The following is a 13,685-nucleotide window of genomic DNA, read 5'->3' on the forward strand; positions in this document are numbered from 1 at the left end:
ACACGCTTAACCAAAGGCCACCTGGTTGGTCAACACCAGAGGATCTGCCAACAGGGCTGGTCCAGCCCAGTCAGAACTTTTACGTATTGTAGAGGGGAACAAAGTTCCCATGGTGCATATGAAGAATTTGCTGGGGAAGACAGTCTGGGTTATTCCTGCTTCAGGTAAAGGCAAACCCACTCGTGGGATTGCTTTTGCTCAGGGACCTGGATATACTTGGTGGGTAATGCGGGAAGATGGGGAAGTCCGATGTATACCTCAAGGGGATTTGATTTTGGGGAAAACAGCCAATGAACTTAATTGTATGCTGTTGCCTGCTGTGTAATACTTTTATAGCTCATCAACTAGATGTCTCCAGGTCACCAGCGACTAGCCCCGACTTCCCTCCAACCATCATCCAACAGAGAATGAACTTTGATAGAACCGGATAAGTTCCGCAGTAAAGGAATGACCAGCATCAGCAGGGAACGATCCAATACTGCACACAGCCTTTCCTGCCCTGAAAGATTGTTACAAGAGATGGAACCTGACATTATGGACCGAATGGACTCGGCAGCATTATAGGGATTTGTCCATGCACTAAGAAAATGATCTTTCTCTCTTGGTCTGTATGTATATGGATGTATATATGTGGGAGAGCAATGGTGTATTGAAAATGTGGGATCTGAGCATGACATGAATGGTATGGAATAAGGGGTGGATAATGTTGGTGAAGTCGATGTTTTCAGTTGTTGTTAAGTGATGTTTACCCTGACCAAGGACTTTGTGAGGCTCATGCTCTGCCAGGGAGGAGGGGAAGCCGGGAGGAAGCAGAGACAGGGCGCCTGACCCAGGCTAGCCAAAGAGGTATTCCATACCACAGCACATCATGCCCAGGGTGGGGGGTAACTGGGAGTTACCTGGAAGGACACGGGCTTCCGGGTGGGACTCGTTTCTTGGCCGGTGGTATCGTTATTTTCTCTTATCACTGTTGTCGTTGGTAGTAGCGGTGGTGATTTGTGTTGTACATTGGTTGCTGGACTGTTCTTGTCTCATCTCATAGGAGTTGCACTCTTTTGATCCTCCTCCCTGTTCCTCCGGGAGCAGGGAAGGGGAGAGCCCCGGGGGGGGGGGGGGGGGCTCGATTGCTGTCAGCCCAGCACCACTCACTGGGAGTGAGTGAACAAGTTGCCTGACTGGGTTTAAACCACAACAACTATTCATTAAATGCTTTAAATGAACATGATAATGAAACTTTTCCTTTTTAACAGAATGAAGAAAACAGATTTTGAAATGTTAATTTTTATGGTAACTCATTACAGGTGGTTTGTTTTTAACCCAGCTCTTATCGTAACCTAGAGAACATAATGCTGTGCCAGATACTAACAAGACTCAAGAACACTGAGTTTCCCACCTATTGGTACAGAGATGCAATGCAGCTTTTGGATAATTAGAACAACAATCTACTTGTACCACTTATTAAATAATACTGTTATTTATTTCCCTCTTGTATGAGATGGTCTTCATCTGTTCTCAGCTGTGAACCCCGCAAACACGGCTCTATGCATGAGGACCACTTTCAGTGCCTGTAGAAGAAAAGCTGTGTTGTAAGCTGATCTTGCAGTTCCTCAACCTCACACATTGCCTGCTTGTGTGAAGCTGGATCCTGTGCCAGATGCTGGAAGAGGCAGAGTGGCTTGGCTCTTTGTAAGGCTGGTGGGCAAGATGATCTCCTCAGGAGTATTCTCCTTATCAAATAAGTAGTTGAGGCATTTCTCTCCAAGAAGCAGCGCAGGTACCGCATAATGTCACCCAGTCCTGCGCCAGCCTGACAGGTGTGGTGGTCAGGAGGTGCATTACCACTGTCTTCAAGATACAGCTGGAAAAGCCTGTGCCCATCAGCATGTGGGTGCAGAGTTGCAGGCAGTTGAGCAAGTTTTCGTCTGGGGTCTGTTTGAACATCCACCAGAATAACTTCACCTCTGCCACAGTGCAGCTCAATATCCATGCTGTGCTTGGTGTGAAAATAGCCCCTCTAGGCTGGCTGCTCATGAAGATGTCTGAGTCACCTTGCTGCACACCAAACATCATCTCAATGAGCAGGACTCTTCTAGAGACACCTGTAATTGGCACTTTGCAGAAGGAGCAGGCTGGAAGGCAGCACATTCAAAAGGTAGTAACATAAACATAAAGGACACACATTCTCCTTGCTTTCCCTCACCAAATTCTGGAACCAGTAGGAAGTTTTCTGCACATCTAGATAGGAGCTGGTGCAGAGGGTGGGTAGGAGACTGGGCAGCTGATTCTTCCTCAGCTCCTCCTGGGGGTCATAGAAGAAGCAGAGCATGTGCCTCACCGTCTCTTCTATAGTGCATGTGCACTCCAGCTCCACACGGACACAGGACTCATTTGCCATGGTGCACAGCTGCAGGCAGAAGGTATGCCCACGGAGGGGCTTCAGGCACACAAGCAGGTAGCAGACAGTGTCATCCTCCTGGGGGACTCCAGCAATCAATGGTGCTGCCCACCCCAGTGGCTGGTCTTGCATGTTACACATGAGATTTGTCGGCATCTTTGCACAGGGGAAAGCTCCCAGAGGGAATGGACTCTCTTGAACAGGGAAGGTGGTCACTGTTGAGGTATATCGTTCAGGTTTAGAAACCTGTATCTGTATCACTTACTAAACAACTGTGTACTTTGGCAAATAAATTTAATTTTCATGTAGTTCAAACAGAGTTCTTTTCCTAAACTGCCTCAGAATAAGCATTTTCAAGAGATGCAGGTGTTTCCAGAAAACAAAGTAGGTGCAGTAAAGAATGGCAAACATTACTCTAGATAAACTCAGAATAGTAAAAAAAAAAAGAGAAGCACTGTTTGATTGGTAGCAAAATTTCAGATTTCAATTCTACTGGAGCATTTCTTCAGATATAGAGCTTACATTCAAAATATCCCTATACACACAGACCACCTCCATCAAAATTCTTGTGAAAACCCTGCTGCAAAACATAAATGTAAACAATAGAAACAGTGCAGATTGGGTGTGATAACTTTCAGATGATGCACAACACAAAAATGGAGCATTGCCAGCCCTGTTATTTGAGGAGTGCTGCTCTGGGCACCTGTGGGGAGCATCTTCTGGCTAAGGTGAGAAATGAGGGAGGTGAGTGCAGGTCAACGATAGCATTGTATATGCAAGTGGGACTGCTGGATGCAGCAAACGTGAACTCTCTTATTGCTCATAACTTTTTAGTGATGGGGGAAACAAAAACACTGTTGCTGTCTTTCAAGTTGAATATAAAGCACAGCAGAGAAATCTATTTTAGGAATACCAAGAAACCCCACAGCATTTTAGGAAGATGATCAGAAGAAGAAAATACCTGTAAAAAAAAGACGTGTTAGGTTTCTGTATTACAGCAGCCCAACTGTTGAAGATCACAGTGAATATATCCACAGAGGACTGTATCTTAGATGCTGCTAAGCAGCATCACAATCTTAATCCTTGTAACAGCATTTGAAACTGGAATTGCCTCTGCAACTTGAAGGAGAGCTTTCTTTCTTCTCACCTTCTCAGCTCATTTTCATTCAAAGTGGTGGAGGCTGTGAATTTTATGACTTCCTCCTGAAATGAGCCTTTGAGCTGTGTTCTCCAGACTATTGCCAATGTGATAAAACATCAGCAGAGGTGAGCTGTCATGCTGGATGATGACTACTGACTGATAACCTGTTCACAGACAGAGTATCCTCCAGTTGGTTTATCCCAGCCTGTGCTAATTAAAACTAAAGGTCTGGCAACAGCAAGTACGAAAAAGACAAATACATTACAAGATTTTGCACAAGTTAATTTCAAACTGAATTTGCATGAGAAGGGTATGAACACCTGAGCTATTTCAATATGCAGATCCTTTTGGGAGTTCAGCAGAGCTGGAAATTAATGTTTTAATACATTTAGAAGGTAATGCAAAAAATACACACCTGACATATTACACTGGTAGCTCTCAAGTGTCTTCATTCATGGTCCCACTTCTGACACAATTTCCCCCTTGTTTCCATCTCTAGGCTCATGACACTCTCCAACCTGATCCTGAACACTCCTGGGGTTTGGGCAGCTACAGCTTCTCTGGGAAACCTGTGCCAGTGTTTCACCGCCCTCACAAGGAAGAACTTTTTTCTAACATCGAACTTAAATCACCTCTTTTTCAGTTTAAAGCCATTCCCCCTTGTCCTATCTCTCCCTGCTCATGTCAAAAGTCCCTCTCCTGCTTTTTTTGTAGGCCCTGTTTAGGTATTGGGAGGTATATGGGGATGATGATTGCAGTAGCTAAATTTATGTAGACATCCATCTCTGAACACCTACACATAAATATGTATGACTTGGTGTGTACATAACTCAGGAAGACACAAGAACAATATTGTTTTTTCAGTAGCATAAAGACCATTAAAATCTGCTGTCCTGACTTTTTTTGACTTGACTTCCTTTATATTTGTTCACATGGGAACTTCTATATAAAACATCATATGGTGCTGCTGTTACCCACAATGTCAAGAAACCAAAGGAGAAAGGGATTTTTCAGTGGGGAATAGATACATTGCCCATAAATACATTAATTAGGACTTCTAGCAGGAAAGCATATATTACATGACATGTAATACATTTAGCTAGTGCCTGATTTTCGATGACCAAAACCCTATACTCTGTTTCTGCTTTCTTTGTCTTTCTGTTCTTTGTAATACAACAAGCTTTCCACAATGATTATGATCATTTTAGAAGATATATATCTAATAATAAAAGCAAAGAAGGCAAAATTACATTATTTAGGGTGAAAATCTGAGAATAATTCTGCTAGTCACGTTCTTGTTACAGAGATAAGATTTTCACTCTTCCCTGTTACAACATAATCATGCAGTTATCCTGGATTTGCTCTTCTGCCCCATGTTTTTTTTTGAAATTGCTCTTCTGCCCCATGTTTTTTCGAAACTGTCATTCTTATCTTCCACCTCTCATTCACTGCCAAAAAAATCAATTCTTTCTCCTCTTATGTTATTCCTCAGCTGGTGATGTAGCTTCTGTTGTTATTGGGTTTTCTCTTCTGCTGTTTAGGAAGTGCTCTGTAAGAATAATCTTGCAACCAATTCAATAGCTATTTTATTACTTATGATCCAATTGCATTTACTTGAAAAAAATGAAAAAAATCCTACCAAGATGTTACATTTAGATATCTGTATGGCATAGCATTGGCCAGTATAGTCCTGCTTATCTGCTGTTTGAATTTTAGAAAATGTAGATCAAACAGGAAAGTGTGAAATACCAGTGAAGCACAACTGTCTGAAGGGACTCTAAGGATCTGTTCGTACATCGCAACTTATGCTAAATAGTTGAAAAATTAATAAAGTTTTTGCCTATATTTTTATCAATATTATTTGTGGTTTGTTGGCCAAATAAAGAAATAAATTTCCTGAGAAGTTCCAGAGTTAATTTTGTAGGCCTTTTTTTTTACTCTGATGAGAAGCGTCAGTTGTGAATATATTCCCACCAATTTCTTACAGTGTATGTTCCTGTAGAATGATGCTAAACTCTAAATCCATTTTCCATTCAAGTCCTTGAGAAACTCTCTTTTTTACAAATTTGACGTTACTCTTCTGTACTTTATTAGTGAAAGAAATGAAAACATAACAATCAGAAACCCTGGCTTTATACTTCATGCTTATGTTTTTCATGAAATTTATACTAACATTGCGAAGGAGCACCCCTAGCTATTCCAAGGAAAACCGTTATAATTTTAGGTTTAGATTTCATAGTTATTTTGAAAACAGAATTGCTTAAAACTGAATTTGGAGTGCAATTAAAAATCTCATTTCTTCAAGCCTCAAAGCAAAATTTCTAAAAATTCACTTAGGTTGCAAAGTGAAGTGCTTGAGGCCAGATTGGACAGAGCCTTCCTTGGGCAACATGTTCTAGGGTGAGGCAATCGCCCAGAATTGCCAGTACTGCAAGGCGCCAAAGAGCAGGGTTGTCCAGGCCACATGGCTCTGTTCCTTGCTCCTCTGGTCCTTGCACTCTTGCTACACCTCCTGCAGCAGCCAAGCCATCTCCTGGCTCAGCTGCTCCAAATGCTGATGCGTGGGGTCATGTGCGGGTTCATCCGGCTCACCAGTGAACACATTCAAGTTCAAAATGAGATGTTGCAGAACCCACACAAGGAAGTTTGTGACAGCCATGGTCTGCAGGAGAGAGAAGAAATTCAGTGGGGCTCAGAAGAAAGGAGGGACTCAGAAGGAAGGAGGGAAGCAGGGAGGGAGGCAGGGAGGGACGTGGCGGTGTGGGGAGCAAGCAAGGGAGCCCCACGAAGCTGGGTACAGGCAGGAGAGGGGATGAGGCAGCTGGGAGGCAGCCAGGCCTGTGCCCAGGCCTGGAGGCAGTAGCAACATGCCACGCTCAAGGAGCTCGAAGCCAGCGCCTTGATGCCCCAGCCCCAATATTACAAAGTTTTAATATTGCAAAGCCTTAATACTGCAAAGCCCCATCCCCAATATGTGAAAACAACACCGTGTCTCACAATTCTGTCCTTCATTTCCCTCCTGTATGAGGTGTTCATCCGCCCTCGGCTGTGAACTCTGCAAACACAACCCTGTGCAGGAAGGCTGCTTTCAGTGCCTGTAGGAATGCTGTACTGAAAGCAGATCTTGCAGCTCCTGGAGCTCACGCATTGCCCGCTTGTGGGCAGCTGGATCATGTAACGGGTGCTGCAGGAGGTTAAGTGGTACAACTGTTTGCAAGGCTTGGGGCAAGGTGATCTCCTCACACACAAGCTCGTTACCAATGAAGAAGTGGTTGAGGCATCTCTTCTCCAAGCAGAGGGCCAGGTACCACATGACTCCATCCAGCTGTTCTGGGAAACAGCTCCTGCGCCAGCCTGCCAGGGCCATGGTGTTCAGGAGGTGCATCACTGTCAAGATATGGGAGGAAAGAAAGGCCAGTGGCCACCAAGAAGCAGGTGCAGAGTTGCAGGCAGCTGAGGTGGCAGCTGTCACGTAAGATCAGCCCAGCCATTAGCCAGAAGAACTTTACCTCTGCCACAGCATAGCTCAGTGACCATGTTGTGCTGGGTGAGAAGAAAGCCTCTGTAGCCTGGCTGCTCACAAAGATGTCTGAGTCACCTTGCTGCATGCCAAGCACCATCTCAATGAGCAAGGTTCTCCCAGAGACATCTCTAAACTGCAGTTTGCAGGTGCAGGCGGAGGGCAGCACCTTCATCCTGTAGTGATGTGACTGAGGCAGCAACCCCCAGGCAAACTTCACCAGGACGTAGAACTAGGCTGGTGTGGGACTCTCAGGTATCTGAGACTGGACTTAAATATTTCACTGACAAATGATATGTGCCAGAGGAGGGGTCTATACATAACCAGAAAGTTTCAGATGTCTGTGTTTCTGTGCCTGAGACCTAGCTTTAGTCCACAAACCAAGCAGTCCAGCCTTTGGTACAAAACTGGGTAGTGTTTGCCCATTTGCATCCCACTGGTGCTTGTTTTCTCACCTCCATCAGACTTCCAAACAAACATTTCCAGGGCTTTTCTGAAATATTCAGTTTGATCCCCAGCCTGGATGCAACTATGCATCAGTTTGTTTCCTTTAGCCAGTAGCATTTAATTTATTACTGAAACAATCTAGCAAAGTCACCAGTGAATTCTCCAGTCTGTCATTCTGATTTTCTAAACCTGTTTTGCTCCATCCTATATTCATTAGAACTCCAGCAGCCTGTGCTATGTGAAAGGACAAACTGTAAGACTTCAGTGCTCAACACAGATTTTATAAGCCGTACATCTGAACTTTTGCCAGGTTTTGAAACTCTTTTGATTTTGCCCATGAGTGTTACAGCTTCTGTTCTGCTTATACTTGTCAGTCTCTTGCTCTCTAGTGTTTGTCAATAAGATCCTAATCTGTAATTCAATTTAACCACTTCTAAAAGAAGGGAGAAAAATACAAAAAATGCAAAGAAAATGGAAGTAAAATGCCAAATAATAGAAAATAGTAAAGTATTCATTCAATGAAAAGGACAAGGGAACTTTATTTTTGTTTTTTAACACAAAAAGGAAAAAATACTTCAAAAATGTTAATTTTTATGGTAACTCACTACAGGTGGTTTTGTTTCAACCCAGCTCTTATCGTAACCTAGGGAACATAATGCTGTGCCAGATACTAACAAGACTCAAGAACATTGAATTTCCCACCTGTTGATACAGAGATGCAATGCAGCTTTTGGACAATTAGAACAATCTATCTGTATCGCTTACTAAACAACTGTGTTCTTTGGTAGATAAATTTAATTTTCATGTAGTACAAACACAGTCCTTTTCCTAAACTGTCTCAGAATAAGCATTTTCAAGAGAACAGCTTGTTCCAGAAAACAAAGCAGGTGCAGTAAAGAATGGCACAACAACACGACAAGGTAGATCTGCATTACCTGGAGATACCTTGTCACATCGAGCCAGTTAATAAACTCAAATAAACCAAAATTAACTTCTTTTTTGTCTGCTGCCAAAAGACAGGAGGACCAACGTCCAGCTTCCTCTGAGTGTTCAAATTTTAGAAAACAATTTTTAATTAAATGTTTAAATTAATAATAATTAACTGTTACTAAGCACTGTTCTGACATTAAACCCTCAGCTTCTTCATCATCTTATAGTTGTTCAGATAACACACGGAGGGATTTTGAAATCTTCAGCTTTCTTTTGCTTCTTAAACCTTGAGATTAAAACAAACCCTGAATCCCTCTACCACAGAGAAGAGCGAGGTCTTTGCCATGGGTAACATGCAGTATCAGGACACTTGCATAGGAGTCAGACTGTTTTACTGTGAGACAGCGATGCCCTCCATCCAGGTGCCACCAGTGGTTTCATTATTCCCCATTAGGGGGATTTTTAGGGCAATAAAGATCACTTTTTGGATGGTTATGAGCAGAGAAATACATACTTTTGCATTGCAAATAGTTAAATCAATTAAGCTGAAATCCTACAGCGGGAACCAGGTCCAGATGTTAACAGAACCCCAACCCGTAGAAAAACTATGGGCTTTCTGCCTCTGTCCTGGGTTCAGCAGTAGCAGTCATTTTTCTCCTTCTTGGTAGCTGGTGCAGTGCTGTGTTTTGACTTTCGGCCTGGGAACAGAGCTGATAACAATGATGTTTTGGTTTGGCCAAGGACTTTCTGAGCCTCATGCTCTGCCAAGGAGGAGGGGGAAGCCAGGAGGAAGCAGAGACAGGACACCTGACCCAAACTGACCAAAGAGGTATTCCATACCACAGCACGCCATGCCCAGGAGGTAACGGAGAGTTACCCGGAAGGGCTAGAGGACGGCAGGGTTGGAGGAGGTATAGGTCAGTGCTTGGTTGGGCTGGGGGGGGCAAGTTATCGGTTGGCTGGTGCTGAGGTGTTGTATTCTGTTCCCTTGTTATTTCCTTCATCATTGTTATTATTGGTGGTAGCAGTAGTGATTTGTGTTATACCTTAGTTACTAAACTGTTCTTATCCCAACCTGTGGGAGCTGCATTCTTCTGATTCTCCTCTCCGTCCCCCTGAGAGTAGGGGGAGGGAAAAAAGGGGGAGGAGTGAGTGAACGAGTTGCCTGACTGGGTGTAAACTACGACAGCCTCTTTCTCCTTTTCTAGAGCAGATAAATGGATCCCCTTGAATCTGTGTGCTGGAAAGATGTAGGGAGACACTCTGTGAGCTCCAGAAGCTGCAATAGATCTCTGAGTAATTGACTTTGTATTATGTCTAAAGCTGGCAATGAGTATGCATACATCTGATTTTGTGAGAAAAAAATGGGTACATGCCTTAGTTAGCCTATATGTAGGGATTAAGGAGGCTTAAAAGTGAGTTCACAGGCTAAGCCATCCAATGTAGGGACACAAAAGACCGACTGCTTAATTTGCGAACAATAAAAAAAAAATAATGCTTTGCTGATGAAATATGGAACCATAGAATCATAGAATAGTTAGGGTTGGAAAGGACCTTAAGATCATCTAGTTCCAACCCCCCTGCCATGGGTAGGGACACCTCAAACTAAACCATGCCACTCAAGGCTTTGTCCAACCTGGTCTTGAACACCGCCAGGGATGGAGCATTCACAACTTCCCTGGCCAACCCATTCCAGTGCCTCACCACCCTAACAGTGGTTTCCTCCTTATATCCAATCTAAACTTCCCCTGTTTAAGTTTCAACCCGTTGCCCCTTGTCCTGTCACTACAGTCTCTAATGAAGAATCCCACCCAGCATCCTTATAGGCCCCCTTCAGACACCGGAAGGCTGCTATGAGGTCTCCACGCAGCCTTCTCTTCTCCAGGATGAACAGCCCCAACTTTATCAGCCTGTCTTCATACGGGAGGTGCTTCAGTCCCCTGATCATCCTCGTGGCCCTTCTCTGGACTTGTTCCAACAGTTCCATGTCCTTTTTATGTAGAGGACACCAGAACTGCACACAATACTCCAAGTGAGGTCTCACAAGAGCAGAGTAGAGGGGCAGGATCACTTCCTTTGACCTGCTGGTCACGCTCCTTTTGATGCAGCCCAGGATACGGTTGGCCTTCCGGGCTGTGAGCGCACACTACCGGCTCATGCTCATTTTCTCATCGACCAGCATCCCCAAGTCCTTCTCTGCAGGGCTGCTCTGAATCTCTTCTTTGCCCAACCTGTAGCTGTGCCTGGGATTGCTCTGACCCAGGTGTAGGACCTTGCACGTGGCATGGTTAAATTTCATGAGGTTGGCATCAGCCCGCCTCATAAGCATGTCAAGGTCCCTCTGGATGGCATTCCTTCCCTCCAGCATATCAACTGAACCATACAGCTTGGTGTCATTGGCAAACTTGCTGAGGGAGCACTCAATCCCACTGTCCATGTCAGCGATGAAGATGTTAAACAAGACCAGTCGCAACATCGATCCCTAAGGGACACCACTCGTTACTGGTCTCCAGCCGGACTCTTTGCATGTGGCCATCCAGCCAGTTCTTTATCCACCAAGTGGTCCATCCATCAAATTGATGTCTCTCCAATTTAGAGACAAAGATGTTGTCTGGGACAGTGTCGAACGCTTTGCACAAGTCCAGGTAGATGACATATACTTCTCTACCCCAGTCTATCAGTTCTGTAGCCCCATCACAGAAGGCCACCAAATTGGTCAGGCAGGATTTCCCTTTAGTGAAGCCATGCTGACTGTCACCAAGCACCTTGTTGATATTCATGTGCCTTAGCATGCCTTCTAAGAGAATCTGCTTCAAGGTTTTGCAGGGCACAGAGGTGAGACTGACTGGTCTGTAATACCCCGGGTCATCCATTTTCCCCTTCTTGAAAATGGGGGTTATATTTCCCTGTTTCCAGTCATTGGGAACTTCACCTGACTGCCATGATTTTTCAAATACAATGGCCAGTGGCTTAGCAGCTTCATTTGCCAGCTCCTTCAGACCCGTGGATGGATTTCATCAGGACCCATGGATTTGTGCACATTCAGATTTTTAAGATGGTCTCAAACCAGATCCTCTCCTACAGTGGGCGCAAGGTCTTGATTCTCACAGTCCTTTCGTCTGCCTTCCAAGACTTGGGTGCTGAGGTCAGAGCCTTTGCGAGTGAAGACCGAGGCAAAGAAGTCATTCAGAACCTCAGCCTTCTCCAAATACAGGGTAGCCAGTTCTTCTGAGAGCTTCCAGAGGGGGCCTATGCTCTCCCTAGTCTGTTTTTTATTTGCAATGTACCTGTAGAATCCCTTCCTGTTATCCTTAACATCCCTAGCAAAGTTTAATTCTAACTGGGCCTTAATTTTCCTAATCTGGTCCCTAGCTTCCTGGACAACATCCCTGTACCCTTCTCAGGCCGCCTGTCCTTGCTTCCACCTTTTATAAGCCTCTTTTTTCCCTCAAAGTTTCCTCAGCAGCTTCTTATCCATCCAAGGCGGTCTCCTGGCCCTCCTGCTGCACTTCTTTGTAGTTGGGACACAACACTCCTGAGCTTGTAGCAGGTGATCCCTGAATATCAACCAAGAGTCTTGGGCCCCCTTGCCCTCTAGGGCTATATCACATGGGATATTACTAAGCAGGTTCCTGAAGAGGCCAAAGTCTGCTCTCTTGAAGTCCAGGGCAGTGAGCTTGCTGCACGCTCTTCTCACTGTCCTGAGGATCTAGAACTTAACCATCTCATGATCGCTGCATCCAAGGCTGCCCTGAAGCGTCACATTTCTAATGAGCCCTTCCCTGTCAGTGAGCACGAGGTCAAGCATGGCACCTCTCCTTGTTGGCTCCTCTATTACTTGCAGAAGGAAGTTGTCTTCCACACAACTGAGGAACCTCCTGGATTGCTTGTGCCAGGCCGTACCATCACTCCAACAGATGTCAGGGTGGTTGAAGTCCCCCATGAGGACAAGGGCCTGCGAGCATGAAGCTGTTCCTATTTGTCTGTAGAGTGCTTCATCTACAGGTTCTTCTTGATCAGGTGGTCTGTAACAGATCCCCACAGTGATGTCTCCCATAGCTGTTTTCCCTTTAACCCTGACCCACAAACTCTCTGTTAACTGATCACCTGTCCCCAGACAGCACTGCGGGATGCTATTAATAGGCTGCAGAATGTCAGGGTAGCTGAGAGGAAGCAGGAATGCTTGCTCCAGGCACAAACTGTGCAGGGGCCTACTCTCCAGCCTATCCCTAACATGGGCCCTTCCTGCCTGCCGGGCCCATCTTTTCCAAAGAGCCTTTAACCTTCCATTCCAACACTCCAGTCATAGGAGCCATCTCACCATGTATCTCTGATGCCTATTATATCATACCCCCATAGACGTGCACACATCTCTAATACCTCGTTTGTTCCCCATGTTATGGGCATTTGTATAGAGGCACCTGAGCTGAGCTACAAATGAAGCCGGCTCATTGGCTGGTGGCTGGAATATATCTACATTGCTCCGAGCATTTATTATAGGTGTTGGCAACTGACTGGGTGTGTTGGGATGGAATATGTCCTCCTCCTCAACACATCTAGTTTAAAGCCTCCTTGACCAGTCTGGCAAGCCTACTACCAAAACTGCTCTTTCCCTTCTTTATCAGACCAGCTCCACCAGCGCCCCGTAGACCTAGCCTACAAACTTGGGTCCCGTGTTCAAGGCACCCAAACCCCTGACTATGGCACCACCCTTCTAACCATTTATTAACCTGGCCAACCCTCCTAGCTTTTTCAAGGTCCTCCCCTGTACACTGGAGTATTGACAAAAAGACAAACGGAGCTCCAGAGCCCCTAACCACCTCTCCCAGGACTCTGTAGTCCTTCTTTATGTTCCCCAGGCTACTACTATTTACATCACTAGTACCCACACGTATCACTAAAGTGGGTAATAGTCTGTGGGGCTTACTAGAGCAGGCAGCCTCTCTGCCACATTCCTGACCTGTGACCCTGGTAGGCAACACACCTCCCTTGAGATGGGGTCAGGCCGACAGACAAGTGCTTCTGTCCCTTTCAGTGTAGAGTCCCCTACTACTATGACCCACTGCTTTTTCCTGGCAGCACCAGTAGAGATCTTCTTTACCAGGGCATCAGCCGGCTGTTTCTGGTGTGAGTGCGTTTCCTCATTAGCCTCCTGCAGGACAGTAAACCGGTTCTGCGTGGGGACAACAGATTTAGGAGGAAACCCCTTGCTTTTAGTTTTCCTTTTCCTACTTATTTTTTTTTTTGTTTTT

General features: G+C 45.1%; 1 pseudogene; it reads right to left on the reverse strand.

The window, feature by feature from the left end:
* Positions 1-1,517: 1,517 nt before the first annotated feature.
* Positions 1,518-2,551, reverse strand: LOC133274017 (inositol 1,4,5-trisphosphate receptor-interacting protein-like 1; annotated as a pseudogene).
* Between the last annotated feature and the right edge of the window lie 11,134 nt (positions 2,552-13,685).

This window comes from Pezoporus flaviventris, unplaced genomic scaffold (assembly GCF_033815535.1).
Source record: "Pezoporus flaviventris isolate CSIRO_AGI_PZ_B2104156 unplaced genomic scaffold, CSIRO_AGI_Pfla_v1 ptg000035l, whole genome shotgun sequence".
Classification (NCBI taxonomy): domain Eukaryota; kingdom Metazoa; phylum Chordata; class Aves; order Psittaciformes; family Psittacidae; genus Pezoporus; species Pezoporus flaviventris.